Source organism: Dreissena polymorpha, chromosome 15, assembly GCF_020536995.1.
Source record: "Dreissena polymorpha isolate Duluth1 chromosome 15, UMN_Dpol_1.0, whole genome shotgun sequence".
Classification (NCBI taxonomy): domain Eukaryota; kingdom Metazoa; phylum Mollusca; class Bivalvia; order Myida; family Dreissenidae; genus Dreissena; species Dreissena polymorpha.
In genome coordinates, this window is record NC_068369.1 from 49,503,510 (window position 1) to 49,527,569 (window position 24,060).

Genomic DNA, 24,060 nt, shown 5'->3' on the forward strand with positions numbered 1-24,060 from the left:
AAGTTGAACATTTATATTTATAGCACTGATTCTAAATTGTTAAGTATTCGTTAGCAAAATGTTGTATTGCGTCATATTTAAAGTGGTATAGTGTCACGTCTAAAAGTGCTTAAGTTATTCCTGTTTTTTAATGTACAGATAAATATGGCAACTTGCTACATAATGTACTTTACCATGTATTCCTCACTGTTTAAAACCCCAAAATTTCCATTTAACATGTTGGTGCGCGTTATTCATTATTACAATGTTATTGTGAGTGCTAACTGGCGAAAAATAAATCATTATGCAATCCTAAATATAAAATAAAGACTCAATGTGTTGCATTAAAAAGCAGGCGTGTTAAGTAAGGTGTTTCAACATACATTGTCAAGGCATATTCATTTGTCACTAAAGACACTATTTATAGTTTACTTTCCATTTCCTTTGCAGAAAACATTATAAGCAAACAAGACAAACATCATGAATGTTTAGGCAATCCCAATCCACTTATACTACAACTCGCTCAGGAAATTCAGCACGCCACCTTTTAACATCTTCTCACAAGGCCCTAAATCAACACTTCCAACAGCCGAGCCTTGGTGAGTTAAACTTTCATCATGACGAGTCACTCGAGATGAAACAATCTGATCCACAGATAGAGCAGACGCTGAGTGACTCGTCTGTTAACGTGACTGACCTTTATATGTTTCTCTCTAATAATGTGAACCTGGCGCCTGAGGAGCAGTGCTGTCCTACATTCCCTGTTCTGGGTGGAGACTTTGGCGTCAAGACTCACACAATCTCTGGCCCTGTCGCAGCAGCAACAAAAACAGGAAGTATTTCAGCTGCACTCTGGGAAAACAGGGCTTAATGCATGTGCCTAAAGTGTTTTACCCAGAAAAGTGTGTAAAGTCTGCCCAAGCTAATTTGTGACCACACTTTCCGAAATATACCTTAAATCAAAGAATTCCATAAAAGCTGAAAGTGTCGTGGCTGATAATTTTGTGCAGACTGTACAGGCAAATCTGGAACAACTCTTTGCGCTTATGCATTTAGCCCAGTTTTTAAAGAGTTTAGAGTTGCACATTTAGTTCACGTTACATCAGCTTTTTTCTGACCTTTCTGTAGAAAAGTTCCTATTACTGATCAGAAATTTTGTGTTTTTAAATTGGTCAAACTAACTAAATAAATACATATAAGAGTTGATTTGACATCAGTTTTAATCATAAAGGGTCAGGGCATATTTTCATACATTTTTGTGCAAAAATTAAGCCTCTAAACCAAAAGGTTTTTGTTTTGTTTTCCACATGTATATTTACAAAATTCCCCTTGCATAAATTAAAGAAAATGCTGGTTATTTTAAATTAAACAATTATTGAAATGCAGTCAACATTCTATGAAATAATTATCTGCATTTATTTTTAAATAAGGATATCTATAAATTAAAATTAACCACCTGTCCATGTTTTAAGTATACAAATACGCGCTGGAGTAAGAATATGCCAGGTTTTTTTTGGGGTTGTGGGGGAAGGGGCCTTTAGCCCTTATGTTGGGGAAATTCTACGCGGGATTTTCCACTTTGGGGAAAAAATGTGCGCGTGGGAATTTTCGCGGCATTTCCCTTTTTGGGGGATTTGTTTACTTACTTTCTCATTATTACAATACATGTGTACATGTTTGAACTATATTCATTGTTTTTTTCATAATTTATTACGTTTGGCATGATTAAATTAATATAGAATTGAGATAATATAATCATGAGACACATCTTTCTATTAAAAAAAAAAAAAAAAAAAAAAAAATTGGGGGGGGGGGGGATTTTTGGTCCTGAAAGGGGAAAAAACCAGCCTAGTTTGGTGGGGGAAGACGCCGATATTCGGCGTCTGTTATATAAGGTAAAAAAAAACTCTGTATGCCCTGAAGATATTTATTCATTATACCCCCGTGATGATTGGGGTATATAGGGTATATAGGAATCACCTTGGATGGATGTCTGTCGGTCTTTGTAAATGTCTGTGGCCTGTGGGTGTTCACTTACAAATTCAACGTTCAGCATTCAAACTTTCAGGTAGTTTCATTCTCATATGAGGTTGTGCATCTACATTTTGTATCATATTTCACTGAAAATTACAACACTTAGACAATCTATAACATCATGCGACATATTATGACTTGCAGAATTGGATGATAGTTTACGTCACAATGGTTACAACTTTTTGTTTGACTAGAAAGCAATGATACCTTTTTAGCTTATAGTATTTGTATACAGATTAGAAGATGTAGTTTCTTCTAACAATTAAAAAACACAACATATTTTGCTTTGGGATATAGTCAGCCACATAACTTGTTAACTGAATGGTCATGAAATAATTGTTATGTCCATTTTCTCAATGATTATAGTATGGCAGTTGTCAGTTACTGGCATAAGTATATGCACTAAATTGATCCAGGAAAAGGTTAATTTAATGACCACACTGCTACGACTAAAATGCATTTTTATTTGTGTAGAGGTCTATTAAAATATGATAAAATTCCTGGATTTTCCTGCAGGACCCCATGTAATCACACATCTTTACACAGCTGAACAACAACAGGCCCTCTGGTCAGTTGGGCTCCCACATCCATGGACAATGCCTTGGTAAAGGCGTCAAGCTCTTGGGTCAGGAATTTTGGGCAAAGCTCCTACCCCCAGGGTACAGCCAGTCTAACCATGGGACTCCAAACTTCACTGCTTAGAGGCCAAGACTACCTCATCTACAAGGTAGGTTGTTATGCAAACAGTATCACAGTCATTCAAATAAGTTTTGGAAGAATATGGATATTAATGTCCCCACTATATGAGGTAAGGAGGGGTATGAAGATTTGCCCTCATCCGTTATTTTGTCTGTCCTTCCATGCTTCCTTCCATCTCTTACCCTTTTGTGGCCGCCATAGATCAAAAAGTATTGTGCTAGAGGGATTGAAACTTTGCATTTATATCAAAAAGCACGTAAACTTGTGAACCTCCATATTTTGATTTGATATCTCTGACATAATTGAAGTGATAGCCCCTTTTTCTGATTTTTTTTGTCATTTAGTCATATTTTTTGCTACTAGAGACCTGAAACTTTGGATGCATTTTGGATACCATGGTATCTGTTGTTCATCCTTTTGCGATGTTTTTGTGTTTGTCAAATTTTTTTCAAGAGACATATGCTCCTGAAGCACTTGACAGAGTTAAATGAAATCTCACAGGAATGTTCCTTGGGTGTTCAATTTTTTCTTCTTTTTTGAAACCCATAGCCAAGAGGTTTAATGTTTGGTGTGGAACAGTGTAAGTGAGTCCTGTAAAAATGTTACCAAATTATATCCCTGGGGTCAACACTGGCTTAGCCCTAGGATATTCCAGTTTTACATAAACATATTTAGGGACAACAAATCAACTTTAAAGCCCAAGTGTTATATATTTGGTATGGAACATAATCTAGAGGTTCTCTACAGAGTTTGTTTGATTAATACACCTGGCCCTAGTGGTCATTGACTGATACAGGTAAAACCTTCGAAAAACATTTGGATGAACCACAACGCCCCTTGGGTTCATATTTGGTCCATGTACTATGTCATTTCTGATTGCATTGAATACATGTCTGAGATTTTTAAAGATCTTTCTATCTGTTCTAAGGGGCCTTTCCCTCACAAGTTCAGGCCCAGAGAACCATGTTACCCAACTCCAGCTCAGGCACTACATCTCAACAGGTAAGTCCCTGTAATAGTTAGTTTCACCACTTTAGGAATGGGGACTGGGGCTCTTTGGATTTGGAAAAAACTGTGTTGTTTTAAATAAAATGGTGACATTGGTGTTGTGGTTGTTTTTGCTTAGAATTGCTTTAACATTTAGGATAAAATGTGTTCAATATTATATTTACTATGGTTCAACTTGTAGAGCTGAATAGGAAAATGCATTTTTGTAAATTTGTTTTGGAATCCTTAAATTGTTAATTGTATTCAGTCATTTTGGAAAAAAATGTATACGTTGTTACGTTTAAATAGGGGCCGAATAACAGCCTCAAACAAATTTATATACAAAAACTGAGGTAGTGCCTTGCCATTGGAAAAGGGATCACTGTGGCACAGCTGTGACCATGACCATCCATGAGACCCATTCATAGTAAGACTCATTCTGGGAAAACTAGTCTTAATGCATGTGCTGCTTAAAGTCTCGCCCTAGATTAGCCTGTGCAGTCTACACAGGCTAATAATGCTAATAATGGACGACACTTTTCACTTTTAGGGATTTTTTGTTTAAGGTTTCTCTACTACATGAAAAGGTTTTGTCCCTGATTTGCAATCAAGCTCTAACAAATTGTTAATACCCAAATGCAAACTCAGTTTTCTGCACTTCACTTAATTGACCAGTATATCTTATTTCAATTTTAGGGTTAAGCGTGAAACAATTGCATCTTGAACAATACAAATGTGAAGGATATACAACAGTTACCTGCTAAACCCTCAAATTGAGGGTTAAATTGACCATCAAGAGCTCTTTTAAAACAACAACAACAACATACAAATTATCTATAGGCCTAAATCAAACTGACTTTGTATCTGTTTACAAAATCATGTTCCCTATGAAAGGTAATTATCGTAATAAACCTGCCATTTATATATGAAGGGGTCACTTGTGTTTGTGCCTTTGCATTAGATGGGTTGTATTTTTGTGGAGATCTCGATTGCAACTTTACTAACCAATAATGTGATTGTAATTGTATGCAATAATAGTAGTAGTATAAAAAGCTTTGTATTGACAACATCAGGAATTTATTTTATTGCTACAGCCCCAAGAAGACTTGTAAGTGATATGTGATACACATTAACACATTTAAAGATCTTTTTTAAGCTTACTTGAGCATAAAGTGCTCTGTAAAGCAATTGTGATAACCCTATGTTAAGCATTGTGCTGTGTGTATGCCTGGTCAACTTTTGGCTCGTTACCACTCTAAATGCCTTATTTGTTAATCCAATCTTGATGAAACTTCGTAAGAATTATTATCTGGACAATATCTAGGTCACTTGCATCCAAAAACTAGGTAACCATGTAACCAAATCAAATCTTTCAAAACCCTTGATGCCACTACAGGGGCAACATGTATGGCATAATCTTGATAAAACTTAGTGAGTATGCTTATATTGACAATGTCTATGAAAATTTAGAGTTCAGTAGATGTGCTAGGTCAAATGTTAAAAAAACCTTCTAACCACTCCAGAGGCAACATTTATGACTCAATTTGATGAAACTTGGTCAAAATGTTTATATTTTAATCAGGGCTATAGATAACAACGTATGTGCGTTATTACACAATTAAAATAACCAAAAACATAATTAAATTCAAAATCAAGCGTACAAAAACGCAAATATAAATGTAATAACGTAATTCCCGCAAAAACCTTGCGTCACGAAACGCAATTCTTACAAACACCGGGCGTATTTTTTAAGACTGGTTATATCCCATACAAAAATGTACCGAATAGTTTATATTCTGTCCTATGAAGAAAAGAAGGCAGTCTTTCCAGCGGTTATCAACCTTTGGGGTAAATTACTGTAATTATTCGTAGACCTGTCCGATTTCTACTTTCATTGTCTTAAAATATCAAAATGGCCACTCATGGCTGTAGAAAGAGAATCGTCACACAAACAAACACCTAAGACAGGTATTTACGCCAGAATATTGGGAAAACCGAAAGCTTCTGTGCTGCTTTGCTGAACGATCTGTTGAAAGATGTGATCATTTCTCCCGAGAATTTAGTTCGCCCGTTATTATCGGAGATTTTGAATGAGGTTGTTGAACCAAAAAATACACGTTATGGGGAGTGTAAGTGAAAAAACTTTAATAAAGTGGCGAAACAAACACCCGTGGCTGGTGATTGATATGGAAAGTGGAGTTATAAAATGTACATAATGCACAAACATGAAAAGTAAACTAACTAATGTTGCTATATTTATTTTTCACATGCACATAATAATATAGTAATCTTAGTAGATTTTTATTATATTATATATGTCATTCCCTAAATTACCCAATGGAGTTAAAAAAAAAACGGGGGTGAAAAAACCAATTAAGCTCAACAGTAGGGGGTTAAATTTTTTGCTAAAACTCTATTGAATTTACAAAAACCCTATTGTTGTCAAAACAGGGGGTGAAAAACCCAATTACCCAAAAAATTATCTTTAGCCCTGATTTTAATGTACGAGGCTTAGTTTGTTTCAATGTAACATTCATTAAAAAACTAGGTCACCAGGTACAATCTTTAAAAACCTTCTTTCACTTTAGAACTCACATTAATAACTCATTCTTGGTGAAACGTGGTCAGAATGTCGATATTGAATGCTGGACATTAAATTCACATAATGTGCATTCAAAAACTAGGTCACTAGTTCAAATGTTCTCAATATCTTGTTACCACTCTAGATAACTAAATTGACAACTCAATCTCCATAAAACTTCATATGAATGATTTTTGTATTTTGTCGAGAACAACTTTGAAATCGGGTCACATCTTTCCATTAACAAGGTAAATAAGTTAAATCTAATACCACTCTAGAAGCCACATGTATGACTCAATCATGTTCAAACTGGGTCAGAATGTTTATTTTTACATTATCAAGGCCATTTTTGAAACTTCAAGTCTTCTACCAAAGTTTTAAGTTGAACTAAGGTAAGTCTTCAGGGTCATCCTGACTCTTGTTTCAATAAGCAAGATGCAAATTATTTTCAAAGAAGGATATATTGGATTGCTTTCAATTAAGGAACTTATTGATGTTTTTAAAGATAATTTTTGCATTAAAGAAATATGTTGTGTGTTGTGTTGTTCAGTGTACTTAAAATACTTATGCACCCGATTGTATAAACGCTGGTTACAGTTACCGCTCGGTAGCATTCAAACATTGGTAAGATTGCGGTTATTCAGGTATAGTAACCTTCAAGGTAACTCGATTGTATAAACACGATATACCGCAAAGTAACCTAACCGCGCATAGTGGAATTTAACCACCGGTAACTTTAACCAAAACATTCCCACAATGCATTTTCTAATGACGTAATTTTCGCGCGAAGTGTCACGCTTATAAACAGCGACATGTATTTTTTTTATCAAATTAATTTACAAATAAATTCACAATAAAATAAAGTGTAAATTTTAACTATGAGTTCATCAAAATGACCAGGGACAAATTGATAATGATGTCGGGATTTGCATCATTTGGCGGAATCCCTGGTGCTTCCGAACTGCAAGAGAGTGCTTACAAAGACATAAAAATTATACATGGTCGCCGTAACATGCTAGACTATTCTTCTAATTTGGCTTATGTTTACAATGAACTTAATTACTTTCTTGTACAATAAGGGAATATACCATAGACAAATAAAACATTGTTCAAGTTTAAATATATCTTTGTATGCAGAAATCTTCAAATGCAACCGAGTTCACCAACGGCTATTATTTGTGTCGTGTTCTGAGAAAACTGGACATAATGCATGTGCGTAAAGTGTCGTCCCATATTTGCTTGTTAAGTTCGCACAGGCTAATCAGGGACGACACTTTCCGCATAAAAATGATTTTTGCTAAGAAGGGACTTCATTTTAACAAAAAATGTCATAAAAGCGGAAAGTGTCGTCCCTGATTAGCCTGTGCGAACTGCACAGGCTAATATGGGACGACACTTTAAGCACATGCATTATGCCCTTTTTTCTCAGAACACGACACATTTGATAAACTGCTCCGGTTCATTTTAACAGCAGTAATGTACATAGAGTACATGACGTAGCGTGTGACAAAGAAGAAAGTTTATTGAGTTCTCATGTGAATATAATGATATGATGGCATAAGGGTCTTTATTTTACTATGTTAAAATAATTATCAAAGACCCTGGATGCAAACTCGTCAATCATTGAATTAAATGGATTATTTATGGATTTTAAAGGATTATTAAAGGTAAGATACTAGTTCGAACGTGTTTCGTTTTTTTGTTTGTACTTTTGTTGTTCCCTGTTCTTGGAGAAATGATTTTAACATGGGCGCCATTGATGCATCGGATCACACACGGCATACCCATAACAGAATATAAGTAACATGTTCTGTGCATCCTTAAATTCGTCGTCCGAAGTCGGAAATCGTATTGCCCTGTAAATTAAGTCAAATAAAGTGTCAGTCGCTGCAATTGTCTGTTAACTCGTCGAAATTGTGAAGGTCGTCGATGGTTAGCTTTTATAATGTCGCGCGCCGTGGCCATTTTGTGTAAGTTACCTCTCGGTTACTTGTACTTACCCACCTAGGGAAGCAGGGTATGTTTTAACTGGGTTTTAACCGATCGGTATAACTAACCAAATTTTATACAAACGCTTACCGACCAGTAACCAACCTGTTACCGACTTTTAACCGCCGGTATGTGGTTAACCGCCGGTTTAACTGTTTATACAATCGGGTGCAGGTGTTTAATTTTAAAACAAAATGTATGTTTTCTACTCATTCTATGTTCAAAGGTCCTCAGTCTCTCTTGCAACAACAAAAGCTGAAGTTGAAGTGTAAAAGAGAGAAAGAGTTGACATGAAATTGCTGCTTCAGCCTTAATTGGAACATCAGCAGCACCAGCAACAACAACACTTAAAATTCAGCAATCAACAGTTCGATTGACGAAGGCTTTCAAATGTATGAGACTTGAGAAAATTAAATTGGAGATTCACCTTTGGTGAATGTTTTTTTTTTAATATTTGAGCGAATAATAACAATTGAGGCTTGAACATGTGCTTAAAGTGTCGTCCACGCAGGCTTATCTGGGTTAACACTTGTAGCTGTAACGGTATTTGTTTTTATAAAGGAAGTCTTTTTGGCAAAAATCTAGCTTAGGCGGATTGTCGTCAGTAATTAGCCCGTGAGAACTGCACAGGCTAACTTGAGACAATACTCTACATACATTTATTCTATGCTTTCCGGTGGTTTAAAGAGAAATATCAGTGAAATAAAACTGGTATTTCACTGTTTTAAACAGTGAAAAATAACAGTGAAAAATATCGATATTTTTCAGTTTTACGGTGAAATGACGTCATTTTTTCGACTAAATGACGTCATAAATTCAGCGAAATTATCAAGTTTATCTCTTTTACAATATTAATAAGCGGTAAAAAAGCATCAAATAAAAAGAAAATGTATTGGATTTGATGGAATATATATTTTAATTCACTTGTGATCATAAAAAATGCATGTTTTCACTCCCGCAGCCTGGCTGCGCCACATGTGAAAATATTATTTTATATGATCACTCGTGAAATAAAATCGATATTCCATCGAATCCAACATATATCCTATATACATTTAACCCCATTTTCACGGAGTGAGGCTCAATTTTGTGAATATTCATATACATGTGGCATTATGATTCTGTCCATGTGACTTTTTCATAGCTCGATGAACCAAATGCATCTACAAATTATAAACTCATTTATTTGTATTACCATTTTATTGTTCAATTCCCTTGTTGCGAAATTACATCATTATTTTGTGCCAACCTTTACACAGTAAATATGACGTTACCGTTGGCATTTACCGGAACCCGAGCAGCGTAGGTTATGTTTGGGAGGCGGGTGGTTGACTTTTTAACTTCCATAATGACTGTTTGTTTTCATCTGTCTATGGCAAAATGACGCATTAAATGATGCCATTAAACAAAAATGAAACCAGATACAATAGCAAGTTAGACAATTGTGATATTTCAGCCTATGTTAACTAAAAGTCTTTGTGTTGTAATTATAAGGGTTTAATAGTAATTAAAAATTATTTACTATGGGTAAAAATGTGGCGTCTTTTAGTGGTTTGCCTTTAACATTCTATCTGCTCTATATTTCAAAACATTGGATCATCATGATAATTGGTGATAATATTTTTATGCCCCCCTTCGAAGAAGAGGGGGTATATTGCTTTGCTCATGTCGGTCTGTCTGTCAGTCGGTCGGTCCGTCCACCAGGTGGTTGTCAGACGATAACTCAAGAACGCTTGGGCCTAGGATCATGAAACTTCATAGGTACATTGATCATGACTTGCAGATGACCCCTATTGATTTTGAGGTCACTAGGTCAAAGGTCAAGGTCACAGTGACCCGAAATAATAAAATGGTTTCCGGATGATAACTCAAGAACGCATTCGCCTAGGATCATGAAACTTCATGGGTAGATTGATCATGACTCGCAGATGACCCCTATTGATTTTGAGGTCACTAGGTCAAAGGTCAAGGTCACAGTGACCCGAAATAGTAAAATGGTTTCCGGATGATAACTCAAGAACGCATATGCCTAGGATCATGAAACTAAATGGGTAGATTGATCATGACTCGCAGATGACCCCTATTGATTTTGAGGTCACTAGGTCAAAGGTCAAGGTCACGGTGACCCGAAATAGTAAAAAATTTTCCGGATGATAACTCAGGAACACATACGCCTAGGATCATGAAACTTCATGGGTAGATTGATCATGACTAGCAGATGACCCCTATTGATTTTGAGGTCACTAGGTCAAAGGTCAAGGTCACGGTGACCCGAAATAGTAACATGATTTTCGGATTTAATTCAAGAACGCATATGCCTAGGATCATGAAACTTCATAGGTAGATTGATCATGACTCGCAAATGACCCCTCTTGATTTTTAGGTTACTAGGTCAAAGGTCAAGGTCACGGTGACCCGAAATAGTAAAATGATTTTTGAATGATAACTCAAGAACGCATATGCCTAGGATCATGAAACTTCATAGGTAGATTGATCATGACTTGCAGATGACCCCTATTGATTTTAAGGTCAAAGGTCAATCTCACGGTGACCCGAAATAGTAAAACGATTTTCGGATGATAACTCAAGAACGCGTTCGCCTAGGATCATGACACTTCATAGGTACATTGATCGTGACTCGCAGATGACCCCTATTGATTTTCAGGTCACTAGGTCAAAGGTCAAGGTCACAGTGACAAAAAACGTATTCACACAATGGCTGCCAGTACAACGGACAGCCCATATGGGGGGCATGCATGTTTTACAAACAGCCCTTGTTTATCATAATCTCTCGTCAAAGTTTTGTTAGCAGCCAGATCGACTTTAGCACTTTCAACATATGTTTTTGTTTAATGAACACAATTTGACCAAATTAAACTTGTCTGCCATTGCACTCACAATCACTGTAACACAGTTTTCTAAACAGGCGTATGTTGTTGGCATTCTCGTTGTTAATTTTGTTTTGATTATGAACTGAGTGAAAAAAATGAGCCCTGTCTAAGCATAAATACCATAATAATTTATGCACTTGGCGTAATTTTCTTGACAATTTACATATCTTTCGGTGTACTGCTCACATTGCAAAACTGTGCAATGCTTTGTAGAATTTATGCCCTGTGTCTAACTTCATGTCAAATGGTGACTTGCCTACTTAAAATGACCTTGTTGAGATGAATAGGATAATCTCGTGCTGATGCAACTGTTTCACGTTGTTGCTATTTTATTTTACAGGAAAACATGTCAATTTACAAAGCACCCTTCCCTGAAAATCTGGCCAAGCTAATAAACAATGTGAATGCATCAACGTGACCCTTCAGAGAAACAGGATTCCAGGCCGAATGTCAAACCGTCTGGGCTCCAGCAGTAGCCTCAGCCGTGGGGGTCAGGTTCATGATGCACCTATGCTCTCAATGCTCTTTGAACATCTTAATCTCACAGCAACAGTGGATAACATGACCTTCAAGTTGGGGATGGTAATGCATGATAATTTTATTAAAACCCGCAAACCAAGTCTTAGAAAGGATGTATTTGAATCAATTTTCTGTTAGTTGGTTAGTCAGATGGGCGTTTTGTCTGCATATTATGTAAAACAATTTTATCAAACCACATCTACATTTCTCAAGGGATTACATTGATACTTCAGTTTTGTGAACCCCATGAAGTCTGGGTTTGATTGGTAGATGGTCATCTTGTGACAAAGCCCTTACTTATCATTGGCCAAGTAACTTTTGCACAAGATCAAATTAATATCTTTGTATCTCACCTCACATGGGAATTCAGAGGCTGTGTAACTTATATTCTTTTCAAGGTTATTAACTGGCATTGTGCCCACAGTTGTGTGAATATTTTTGTTAATAAAAAAAGAAAGCATAAAGCATTTGTATCACTTGTAATCAATAATGTTTGATGAAGGAACAATCATTTTGCAAAATGACAAATATTCCAGAATATATTTGTCTTTTGACGGATCTTGGTCAGTGTCTAGCAGTATCCTATCAACCAAGCCATGTCCTCAAAGCAGCGATTTGTCTTCCACGTTTGAGCTACCTTTTTGCCACGGTGTGTTGTCCACTCGACATGGATTGTTTTAATAAAACAAAATGGAGTTGTAGAAGATATTTGCTGATTCCTGTGTATGATCATAATTGTATATGACACAATACATCAACAACACTCACACATATGAACGGTAGCTAATACAAGTGTTCATGCACAAATTAAAGAATGATTTTCTTTATAATGTTCATTCATTATCAAAAATTCGTTTCCAAACATATTTTAACATATTGATATATTGACCATGCTTTGATTTATTGTTTGATTTAATCACTTTTCCTCTCTTTTACTTACCAGGTTGAGGGTCGCCCAAAACCACCCAGTGCCTTGCGATGAAAACCTCCAACAGGACTGTGACCTTGCCCTTGTACACACCTAATGGTCAGGTTGACGGTCACTTGGGCTTAGATAGTCTCTGCAGTAAGAACATGTAAGGTTTTAAAGGTACTTGTTCACAGATTGTATGAGTAGTTTGATTGACCCGACTGACAAAACTAAAGCACATTTAAAAGTGGCTACATATTTAAAAAAACATACAAACATATAACTACAAAGAATACCAATATTTGCAGTATGGTATTGCAAATTGCTTTTACTGCTTTTAATACATAATAATATTAATAATCTCAGTTAAAAACCCAAAAGAAGGCAGTTTTTTATAATTTTCTTTCTTAATTTTGTATATTAATTACTTTAGGTTATTCCACATACTGTGTTGTTGTGGTTTTAATAATGTTTGAAAAATGATATTGAAAACTCGATGACCAAGTTATATTATATTGTTCCATCTGTATTTGTAAACAAAATGACTGCAGAACAGGGCATCACTACGTAAATCTATTAACATGTGTATTTTTTTTATGCCCCCCTTCGAAGAAGAGGGGGTATATTGCTTTGCACATGTCGGTCGGTCTGTCGGTCCGTCCACCAGGTGGTTTCCGGATGATAACTCAAGAACGCTTGGGGCTAGGATCATGAAACTTCATAGGTACATTAATCATGACTTGCAGATGACCCCTATTGATTTTGAGGTCACTAGGTCAAAGGTCAAGGTCACGGTGACCCGAAATAGAAAAATGATTTCCGGATGATAACTCAAGAATGCATACGCCTAGGATCATGAAACTTCATGGGTAGATTGATCATGACTCGCAGATGACCCCTATTGATTTTCAGGTCACTAGGTCAAAGGTCAAGGTCACGGTGACCCGAAATAGTAAAATGGTTTCCGGATGATAACTCAATAACGCATATGCCTAGGATCATGAAACGTCATGGGTAAATTGATCATGACTCGCAGATGACCCCCTATTGATTTTCAGGTCACTAGGTCAAAGGTCAAGGTCACAGTGACAAAAATCGTATTCACACAATGGCTGCCACTACAACGGACAGCCCATATGGGGGGCATGCATGTTTTACAAACAGCCCTTGTTACAATTTTGTATTTGTATACGGGTGGTGCGGTAGTCAAGTGGTAACACACTGGTCTACCAATTCAGAAGTCCCCGGTTCAATTCCTGGCCTGGGCACTGGAAATTGCAGAAATGCTTCAAGTGTTTCCCACCCATCTAGAGATGCACTGGTATAAAACCCAGGTAATTCTTGCGTGTATCGGTTCTATACACTGAGCACGTAAAAAAACCAAGGGATCTATTCGCAAAGAGCTAGGGTATTGCACCCGGATTCCTTGTATCTCAATACTGTCTCTTCTGCTTGCTGTCTATTCAGCATAAACCAAGGACCCCATTAGAAATAAATGATTGCACTTTCATGGGTTATCCTTGACTGCAAGGTCAAAAGAAAAACACATACACATTTGTCAAAATGACTAAAAACAGGGCATCAACAGAAACATGTTCATTTAAATATTGCTCAATCACTGACAGTGAACAGAAATTCTACAGAAAGGAAAATACTTAAAAATATTGCTCCATTGTTTTACTGTAAACGAATTGATTACAGAACAGGAATATATCTTTAAACATTTCCCTTAAAATATTTTATATAATTTTCAGTAAAGAAGATTACTTCACAACATGACATCCGAGACTGCAGGGATGAAATGAGTGTCCTCACGTCAGCAGAGGAAGCCAAGATACAATACGAGAATTTCCAGCAGCTTACCTGCTTGTATGGGTTATTTTAAACCTAATTATTATATGATTTACTTTGGTTATTATATATATTTATATAGTTTAAATATAGATTTGATATTATTCACTGAAGAAAAAATATGAAAACAATTATTACAATATTTTTGTTCAACATCAGCCAGCCAGTAAATTGTTTGTTTCTAAAAAATGCAAATGTGTGTCGAATATCAACAGGACATTTCGTTTGTCATAAATCAATTTAAAATATTAAATTAATCTATAACATTGCACACAATCTGACACTTTTTTTCCACCATACTTTTTGTCAGTTTGTATGGATGCAATTAAAAAGAGTGTGTATCCGACTTTGCATCAGACCCCTATTAGAAGTAGAGCCCTGCCTATAAAGAGACTAATCCAGTACCGACCTGTGCACATGTCTATTGCAATAAACAAGCTGTCATAATTGCACTTGTCTTTGGCGTATTCTCAGATGAGTCGCTATATCAATGTATTTAATGTTATTTTTTACCTTAAAAAATAACAGTGCATAAATGTAAACCCTGTAAATTCAAGTGATTTCAAAATAAAACACATGCAAATGACTTTTAAGCTGTCCTCACGTTAGTTTCTGTTTTTGTACTGAACATAAAAAAGTGTCGCATTTGGTAAATCATCATATATTAATAACACTTTTTCTATAACAAGTATATTTAAACCCTTTCTTGTTAACCCGCCACGTGTATTTTATGCCCCACTTCAAAGAAAAGGGGGTATATTATTTTGCAGGATGTTTGCCAGTCTGTCGTTGGGTGTGTTGGTAGACCAGTTGATTTCCTATAAGTAACTCATCAACAAATTGATATATTGGCTTGATACTTCACATGTGCATTGGTCTTGGACAGTAGATGTCCTCTATTGAAATTGGGGTCACTAATTCAAAGGTAAAGGTCACTGTCACAATAATTATGAAAATCATTTCTGATCAATAACTTGTCAACAAATTGGCCAATTGGCTTGATACTTCACATATGCATTTGCCTTGGACAGTAGATGACCTCTATTGAAAATGGGGTCGCTTGGTCAAAGGTCACAGTCACAATATGTGTGAAAATCCTCTCTGATCAATAACTCGTCAACAAATTGACTATTGGCTTGATACTTCACATGTGCATTGGCCATGGACGGTAGATGACCCCTATTGAAATTGAGGTCACTAGGTTAATGGTCAAGGTCACTGTTGCAATAAATGCGAAAATCATGTCCGATTAATAACTTGTAAAAAAATTGACCAATTGGCTTGATACTGAACATGTGCATCGGTCTTAGACAGTAGAGGACGTCTATTGAAATTTGGGTCACTTGTTCAAAGGTCAAGGTCACTGTGACATTAGGTGTTAAATTGGTATTCATTCGATATGTCATCAAAGGATTGAGTGGTGGGTGTCAAGGCTCTGTTTTGGGAGGTATCTGTCACAGACCGTGGAGCTCTTGTTTTTATTTAAACATTCTTTAAAAAAAAGTTTGGTGATAAACCAAAATGAACTTGTTTTTCCTCTCTAATTATTTTAGCTTAATTGCCTTCACATTTTTAAATCGCTTTACATCACTAGAACATCGTGGCTCTAGTTAAATATTTTGACATGGCATTGTCGATATGAAAGGTCGAAACACTGACAAGTGTTTTGTCGGGTTTAAATTAGTTTTGTTTGTCCTTGAAAACGCTAGTATTGTCTTTAATTTTTTTGACGCACGATTTACTTTTATTCCAGAAAACCTGGGAAGCAGAGCAATGAGTATGTCCCAGGAGCATTTGCAGTCACAGCAAGTGAACCAGCGGCGGTCATCGTCTCCAGATTCTGAGATCCCCATGCTTCACAACCCTTAGTCTATGAAAATCATGCAGAGCGAACCTTGGGTGAGTTTTCGTGTCATGTGCATGCTTTTTCATGGCCTCACTTTCAGAGATTGGTGGGTGCATGTAGATTTACCCTTTTGTGTCCATACATCTTTCAATCCAGATGTGTTTTTTTTTGTCATGTGTGACCTAGAAAAGTATTGCTTCTTGTGTGATAAAATCAGACATATTTACAATCATGTGAACTTTCCTTCTTGTTTATTCCCCTTAAAATGAAGTTTAGGGGTGTATATAGGAGTGAGCTTGTCAGTCGGTCGGTTCGTATTAAGTGTCCACTCTCTAATTCAAGTTGTTTTCATCCGATTTTCACCAATCTTGGTCAGATGTTGTATCTAGATGGTTTCTAGATCAAGTTCGAATATGGATCATGCCGGGTCAAAAACTAGGTCACTGGATCACTTAGTGCGTTTTAAACATTAAGTATAGTGTCCGCTCTCTTATTCAAGTAGTTTTCATCAGAGCTTCACCAAACTTGGTTAGAATTTGTATCAAGATGATGTGTAGGTAAAGTTCAAACATGGGCCTTGCCGGGTTAAAAACTAGGTCACGGGGTCACTTAGTGCATTTTAAACATTAAGGATGGTGTCCGCTGTTTTTTTGTGAAGGCAACATGCAAAATATTCAGTGTCAATGCGGCATGTAGAGTATTAGTCACGTCTGTGACGAAGCTCTAGTTTTGGTTAATTTTTAGCTCGGCTGTTTTCGGAGAAAACCCGAGCTATTGTCATAGCCAGCTCGTCGTCCGGCGTAGGCGTCGTGCTAAAACCTTAACATTGGCCTTAACTTTTTAAATATTGAAGATAGAAACTTGATATTTGGCATGCATGTGTATCGCATAAAACTGCACATTTTGAGTGGTAAAATTTCAAGGTGAACATCATCCTTCAAGGTCTAGGGTCAAAAAACAAATCCAAGGGAAGTAATAAGCTTTAAATGGACATAGTTATCTGACCTGCCAACGTATATATTTTTGTTAAAAAAAATCAAAGTGGTGCAAAAGGTGGCATTTTGTTTCTGACAAACACATCATGGTAAAAGGTCAAGGTCATCCTTTACGGTCTACGGTAAAAAATACAAATCCAAGGGAAGTAATAAGCTTTAAAGGGAGATACCTAATCAATATTGAACATAGCAACTTGATATATTTGGCATGCATGTGTATCTCATGGAGCTGCACATTTTGAGTGGTGAATCTACAGTCACGGTAGTGGCTTTTAATTATTTGCTACTCAAAATAGAGATTTGTTAGAGACAATTATTTTCAAGGGAAGTAATTTATTTAATTATAAATGTCATATCAGGGGTGGCGAAATCAAATGTCCGAGTTGCCTGAGTCGTACATTTGCTTGTCTGGGCAACTGATTTTTTTCAATTAAGTTGTCCGTGGACAACAAGTTTTTTAAAAGTCGCGTCCAGGTATACAAAATTACATTGTATTAAAGCCGTAATTAAGTTTTACAAAACCGGATGTTGACACGCGATTACATTGTCAGTGCTATTTGCGGAGCAATCAAGCTAAAATACGTGCACTTTCCTGCGCAGTAATCTCCCTTATTCTATATGAGACCGGGAGCATGCCGCATTTTCAACATTCGGCCCGACTGTTAGACAGTGTACAGATTGGTTTCTTTATTTTTACAATCAGACGGAAATAAAAAGTATCAATCTAAGATAATAAAAACACGGTCTACCTTGTTATTTAAGACGACTTTAATGGTAAAGATGAAACTTTTTTTTTAATCTTCAACAACAGAGCAGAAACCCGAAGCTTTGAGCAGCCCACCTCCCAAAAAACTAAGAAAGATTATGATAAAAAATATTATCTAAGTAAACGCACCAGAACTTTTCAAGAAACGTGGCTAACAGATTTTCAATGGTTACTAGTTTATATAATCAAATTGCTACCAGTAGCCGAGCCTCAGTCTGAAGAGGTCCACATATAGGACTAGTTTAATTTGTTAAGATTACAATGTACTTATGTTCAGCACATGTTTTAATAACACTAGCTTCGCAAGATTTAAACATTGAGAAAGTCTTTATATTGTTCATAATATACTGCTATAATGAATGTACAATTGAAATACAATTATAAACAAAACAAGCAAATCATACTCATTTTGATATATTCCACAGTTTGTAACATTAATCAATAAATGGGTTTATAATTTATATAAACATTATCGTACTAGTGAAGTTTAGCAACGGACAAGTTAAATTTCCTAAATGGTTGTTCGTGGACAAGTATAGTTTTTTTAGATTTCGCCACCCCTGCATATTATATATTTCCTTACCAAGAATGGAAGTTCTTTTCACAGTTACTGTACAGATTAATTATTTTGATTATTTATAACTCAAATGATTGATTGGTCAATGTTTTTTTTTAATTATATAATTATCATTTCTTTCATGTTTATTACATACCTGTGGACTTATGTCCATAGATACATGATCTGACGAACACATTTCTTGTTTTAAATGATATAGTTATCATTTCCTACCTGTTCTTATTTTTAAATGCTAGTTTTCATTAAATACCAGTGGACTTATGTCCATAGATACATGATGAACTCTGGCTATGATTTCTTTGATAAACCACAGGCCTAGGTTGTCAGTGTTGTCTGATTTGATCATTTTTGACTGTCTACAGACCCCCCCCCCCCCCCCCCCTCCGGTTGGATTGGACAAAACCCAAGGGAAGTAATAAGCTTTAAAGGGAGATGATTTCTATTCCTGCCAAATGATAAATATAAATTTTATTTCAAAGCGGCGCAGTAGGGGGCATTGTTTCTGACGAACACATCTCTTGTTGGGTCACTAGGTCAAAGGTCAAGGTCACTGTGATCTCTAAACAAAAAATAATAATTTCTGACAAGCTTTCGCAGCCGAGCGTGGCACCTGTTATGCGGTGCTCTTGTTCTTTCATAGTAGTAAAGTTTTCAGTCAAAAGTAAAATGTGGTTGCATCGGTGACTTTTTGCCTACTTCACAGCAGACATCTCAGAAAAACTCTTTTCAACATGTTTTATTTTCTATTGGCTAGCTGGCCCTTTCTTAATTGTTGTAAATGATAAGGAAATATTTTTCCAATGGAAAAATGTATGTTTATGGAATATCATCCCATATTTCCTGATTGATGGAGAGACTTAAAGTTAGTTGGTAGTAAAGTGGTTATAATTAACTTTTAATGTAACTCAATGTATAAAAGTGCTATTATTGTACTTGTTTATCATGGGTAACACACATAAAATGAAAAACTGACATTTACTGTTATGAATCTTTCTTTTTTTCAGACATTGACGAAATCAACCCGGCAAATCAGAAGGACAGCCTGTTGCTACAGTTATCATATTAACCCCAGTCATACCGAAGAAGCTCAGAGATATAAATGCTGTTTAAGATGTGCTAGTCTCTACATACTCCATGTCTGGTGTGAACATGTACAATTGAAGGTCTCTACATACTCCATGTCTGGTGTGAACATGTACAATTGAAGGTCTCTACATACCCCATGTCTGGTGTGAACATGTACAATTGAAGGTCTCTACATACCCCATGTCTGGTGTGAACATGTACAATTGAAGGTCTCTACATACTCCATGTCTGGTGAAAATATGTACAATTGAAGGTCTCTACATACCCCATGTCTGGTGTGAACATGTACAATTGAAGGTCTCTACATACCCCATGTCTGGTGTGAACATGTACAATTGAAGGTCTCTACATACCCCATGTCTGGTGTGAACATGTACAATTGAAGGTCTCTACATACTCCATGTCTGGTGTGAACATGTACAATTGAAGGTCTCTACATACCCCATGTCTGGTGTGAACATGTACAATTGAAGGTCTCTACATACCCCATGTCTGGTGTGAACATGTACAATTGAAGGTCTCTACATACCCCATGTCAGGTGTGAACATGTACAATTGAAGGTCTCTACATACTCCATGTCTGATGTGAACATGTACAATTGAAGGTCTCTACATACCCCATGTCTGTTGTGAACATGTACAATTGAAGGTCTCTACATACCCCATGTCTGGTGTGAACATGTACAATTGAAGGTCTCTACATACCCCATGTCTGGTGTGAACATGTACAATTGAAGGTCTCTACATACCCCATGTCTGGTGTGAACATGTACAATTGAAGGTCTCTACATACTCCATGTCTGGTGTGAACATGTACAATTGAAGGTCTCTACATACTCCATGTCTGGTGTGAACATGTACAATTGAAGGTCTCTACATACCCCATGTCTGGTGTGAACATGTACAATTGAAGGTATCTACATACCCCGTGTCCGGTGTGAACATGTACAATTGAAGGTCTCATCTTTGAAATTGGGACAGGTGGAAAATTAATGAATTGATGCAGACAGAAGTCGCATAATGACTAATCACAACAAAAAGTGGAAATCCAGACAGTCTTGTGGCCAGCCATGTTTTTATGTGACCATCCAAGTTGTGTTCAAAGAAAACAATAGTTCATGTTTTATTGGAACTATGATGCTGATAGTCATTTTATGTAAAAGGCTTTTATGAACTATATTCAAATACTCAGTATAAAAAGATTTAGATTACTTGATAAAAGCAATAATGAACAATATTATTTTAAGAGCAAAATTAGCAAGTCTATCCAATTACTGTGTCTGTATTATGAAATTTTATTTTGGAAATGTTAAGGAAAATATAATGTTACTAAATATATGTCTCTGTTGATGTTAACATTAGTCAAAGCTGTTTAAATGATGCTGGTAACTTTGACAAAATTGAAAGAAAATGTATTCTTTTCTTGTAATGAGACATGCTTCAGTTTTTTTTTTGGCTTAACATGTAATGTAGAGGTGGTAGTAAGTTAAACACATTGTTTAGACAGGTGGAGAATTTTCATGCTATGGCTTTGATACTCTTAAGTGTGCCCATTGGTGTCAGGTGTTTTTGTCAAGCATCTTGTTTATTATGTTAGTATTTCAAGACAATATTGATTAATTTTAGACAAAATCATTTAATCTTCCTTAAATTGTCTATTCGGTATTTACTACCAGTTATTTATTAATTTACTTAAACATGATTTAATAATGACCTTTTTGTTGCTTAAAATGCTTTATATGTTTTAAAACTAAGCATTTAAAAACGAAAATATAAGATGTGGGAATAATGTCTAAAGTTATGATAGTTATTTTTTGTTTTTGTAAAGTTAATTATGCCTTAAATGTTTGTGTATAGACATTTAGACGACCAGATTAACCTGACCAAGAATTCTTGATCAATGTGTATATCGGTCAGTACATTTGTATATAGAGCGATTGCGAAATGATTGTATTGTTAATGAAAATCATGTGTTTATTGTTGCCATTTTGATTTTTGCTGTTAACATTTATTTATACAAACAATTTTCATCATGTACATCTTTTAGGTGCCAGATAATAAAACAAACATTGCTTGTGGAGATGCTCATTTAAAACTTTCTTAATGATACAGAACAACACATTCTGAAGAGGCCAATATCCTTTAGACAATAGGAATATCTTGTTACTAGTATATGTAATGCCTTTCACTTAATAAAGTCAAGCAACTATTGAAAGATTGGTTTAACTTTATTTTGCATTATTTTAAGAAAAATTAATATATTCAACTTGGAAATCAGTCAATTGCAAATCAAGCGAGAGTGATGAATATTTTTAAGCAAGATAGAGGGATGTTTTTGCTTGAAAAAAAGTTGTATCCCTTGTTAGATAATGATTTTGTTCATCTCTCAACATAACAAGTGCATTCATACAGCTATCAAAAATATGACACACTTAATACTCAGCCATCAGTTTGTATTGGGGTTTTGTGGAATACTTACTAAACTAATATACGTCTGTTCAATGAATTAATAGTTATGGTACAATATGATACTCATTGTTAAAAAACATGTGTAATAAAAATATAATGGCATTTATTTGAAATCATAAAATTTAGTTTTCCATACAATGCTTACAGTTTTGCAATTGCGACGATAAAGGAAATTTTCTGCTAAAAAAAATGTCTGTTAAAGACATGTGTATATTATAGCAATTATATTGTACTTATATTTATATTATACATGATAATAATTGACTTATGGCTGATGATAGCGGCAGTTTACTATTTGTGTAACAGTTTGACCATATTTCCTTAAACATGTGATTGTGTATAATGAACTGTAATTGAAAGCATGAAACATTGTTGTTCTGTTGCTTAACAGCTGAAAATAGCTTGATGTTTGTTAATTGTGTGAAATGTTTCAAATTAATCATATTGATACATAGAAAATAAAATTACATTTTGCGTTAATTTAAATGCATATCAAACAATTGTTACCATACAAGCATATTTGCATTGAACTTAATTGATACTTTGAGATGCAATTTTTACATTAATGTGTAAATATTTTCATCTTTTCCAAATGAACATTTTGCATTTGTAAATATAGGGTTTATATAAACTTTATAGAAACTTATTAAATGCTTTATATAAATTAATTGTGTACCTTATATTGATTAAAAACTCTCTTATTTATTGCACAGTTGTGTGTGCATATTTCTGACTTATGTCTTCATAGTCCTTAAAGTTAAATTACTGTAAATAGTATTTTATAATAATGTTAAAATATTTATCTAAACTATATACAGGTTATCTGTTAAATTAAGTTTCATACATTTGCATTGTCTAGCTAATTAAATTGGAGTGTTTATATTCTTGCCTACATGCAGTGTATGGTTTAGACAAAGCACATTACACAATTCATGTTGTTTTATCCATCATTACTAACCAGTGTTAAGTCCGTAGAGGTTAAAGTATACTAAATATTTCGGTTGTGCAATGCTATGCTCTCTAAATAAATCAACACCATTTATTGATTTTCTATGTGGGCACCTAAATTCCTATGACTTTATTTGTGAATATTTATTTGAATGTGCGGTAGGGAAAACATTGTTTGCTTGAATGTTAGAAACTTAAGGTTGACATCTTGAAAGATGGCAGTAAACATTTAACTGCAGAGTAGCTGGGGAAAAGATTGCTGTTAAACAATGTAAGACAGAACTTCACGCAAGATATGTCATGCATGCGATATGCATGAACTATCTTTTTAAAATAATTTGGATCTGAATTATCTTTAAGAAATAGTATGGTTATGAGGGTCTCTATGTGCAAAATGTTGCATTTATTTAGTGTACAAGTTATTGCTTAAACATTGAATTTGTTATGGAAATAATATAGTTTATGTGACTTAAAGAGATTTACATGTTTATGTTTGTGATGTGTTTTTGCTGATCCAAGTCTGTTCCTGCACACTATTTAAAGTAGATAACTACAAGTTATCTCATTTAAATGGGAAAAATATTGTACTGTGAAAAAGTGTTGTGAATTCAAATAAAAATACTATGAACCGTTGTATTAGTACTATATTTGCTCCCCTATTCAAACTAGGGGAGACATATTGATTTTGGCCTATCCGTCCATTAGTTCGCCGTCATACTTTGGTCGACATTGGTTTACAGTCAATATCTTATGAAATATTCCATTAAGAGCTTTCACATTGTAATTGGCGTTCGCGGAGATTTAATATCGTTTGATTTTGGATTTCTCCGGTAAAGTGTCAATGTCACATGGGTCTCTAATGTGAAAATGGTAACAATGACTGGATTAAGACTTGAGCACACCATCGTCTTTGCATTCAGTATAAACTTGACG

At 35.3% G+C, this 24,060-nt stretch overlaps 1 protein-coding gene and 1 long non-coding RNA gene across 7 annotated transcripts in view; both read left to right on the plus strand.

Annotated features, from left to right (window-relative positions):
- Positions 1 to 1,729, plus strand: part of LOC127860449 (uncharacterized) — a 37,796-nt gene extending 36,067 nt beyond the window's left edge. The window contains exon 7 of the mRNA XM_052398533.1: positions 430 to 1,729. The gene's annotated coding sequence lies outside the window, so the exon portion shown is untranslated. The remainder of the gene's footprint in view (positions 1 to 429) is intronic.
- A 782-nt stretch (positions 1,730 to 2,511) lies between these two features.
- LOC127860452 (uncharacterized) lies at positions 2,512 to 23,759 on the plus strand. Of its 6 annotated transcripts, none has more exons than XR_008039800.1 (10): positions 2,512 to 2,740; positions 3,641 to 3,714; positions 8,496 to 8,661; positions 11,501 to 11,742; positions 12,623 to 12,755; positions 13,796 to 13,923; positions 14,344 to 14,458; positions 16,194 to 16,339; positions 19,629 to 20,271; positions 20,316 to 23,759. It is a non-coding gene; the product is annotated as an uncharacterized LOC127860452 (long non-coding RNA). The 6 variants fall into 6 exon arrangements; XR_008039801.1 differs by lacking the exon at positions 13,796 to 13,923 and adding an exon at positions 12,216 to 12,328 and having other exon boundaries at positions 2,513 to 2,740; XR_008039802.1 differs by having other exon boundaries at positions 2,513 to 2,740; positions 13,828 to 13,923.
- Positions 23,760 to 24,060: the final 301 nt, after the last annotated feature.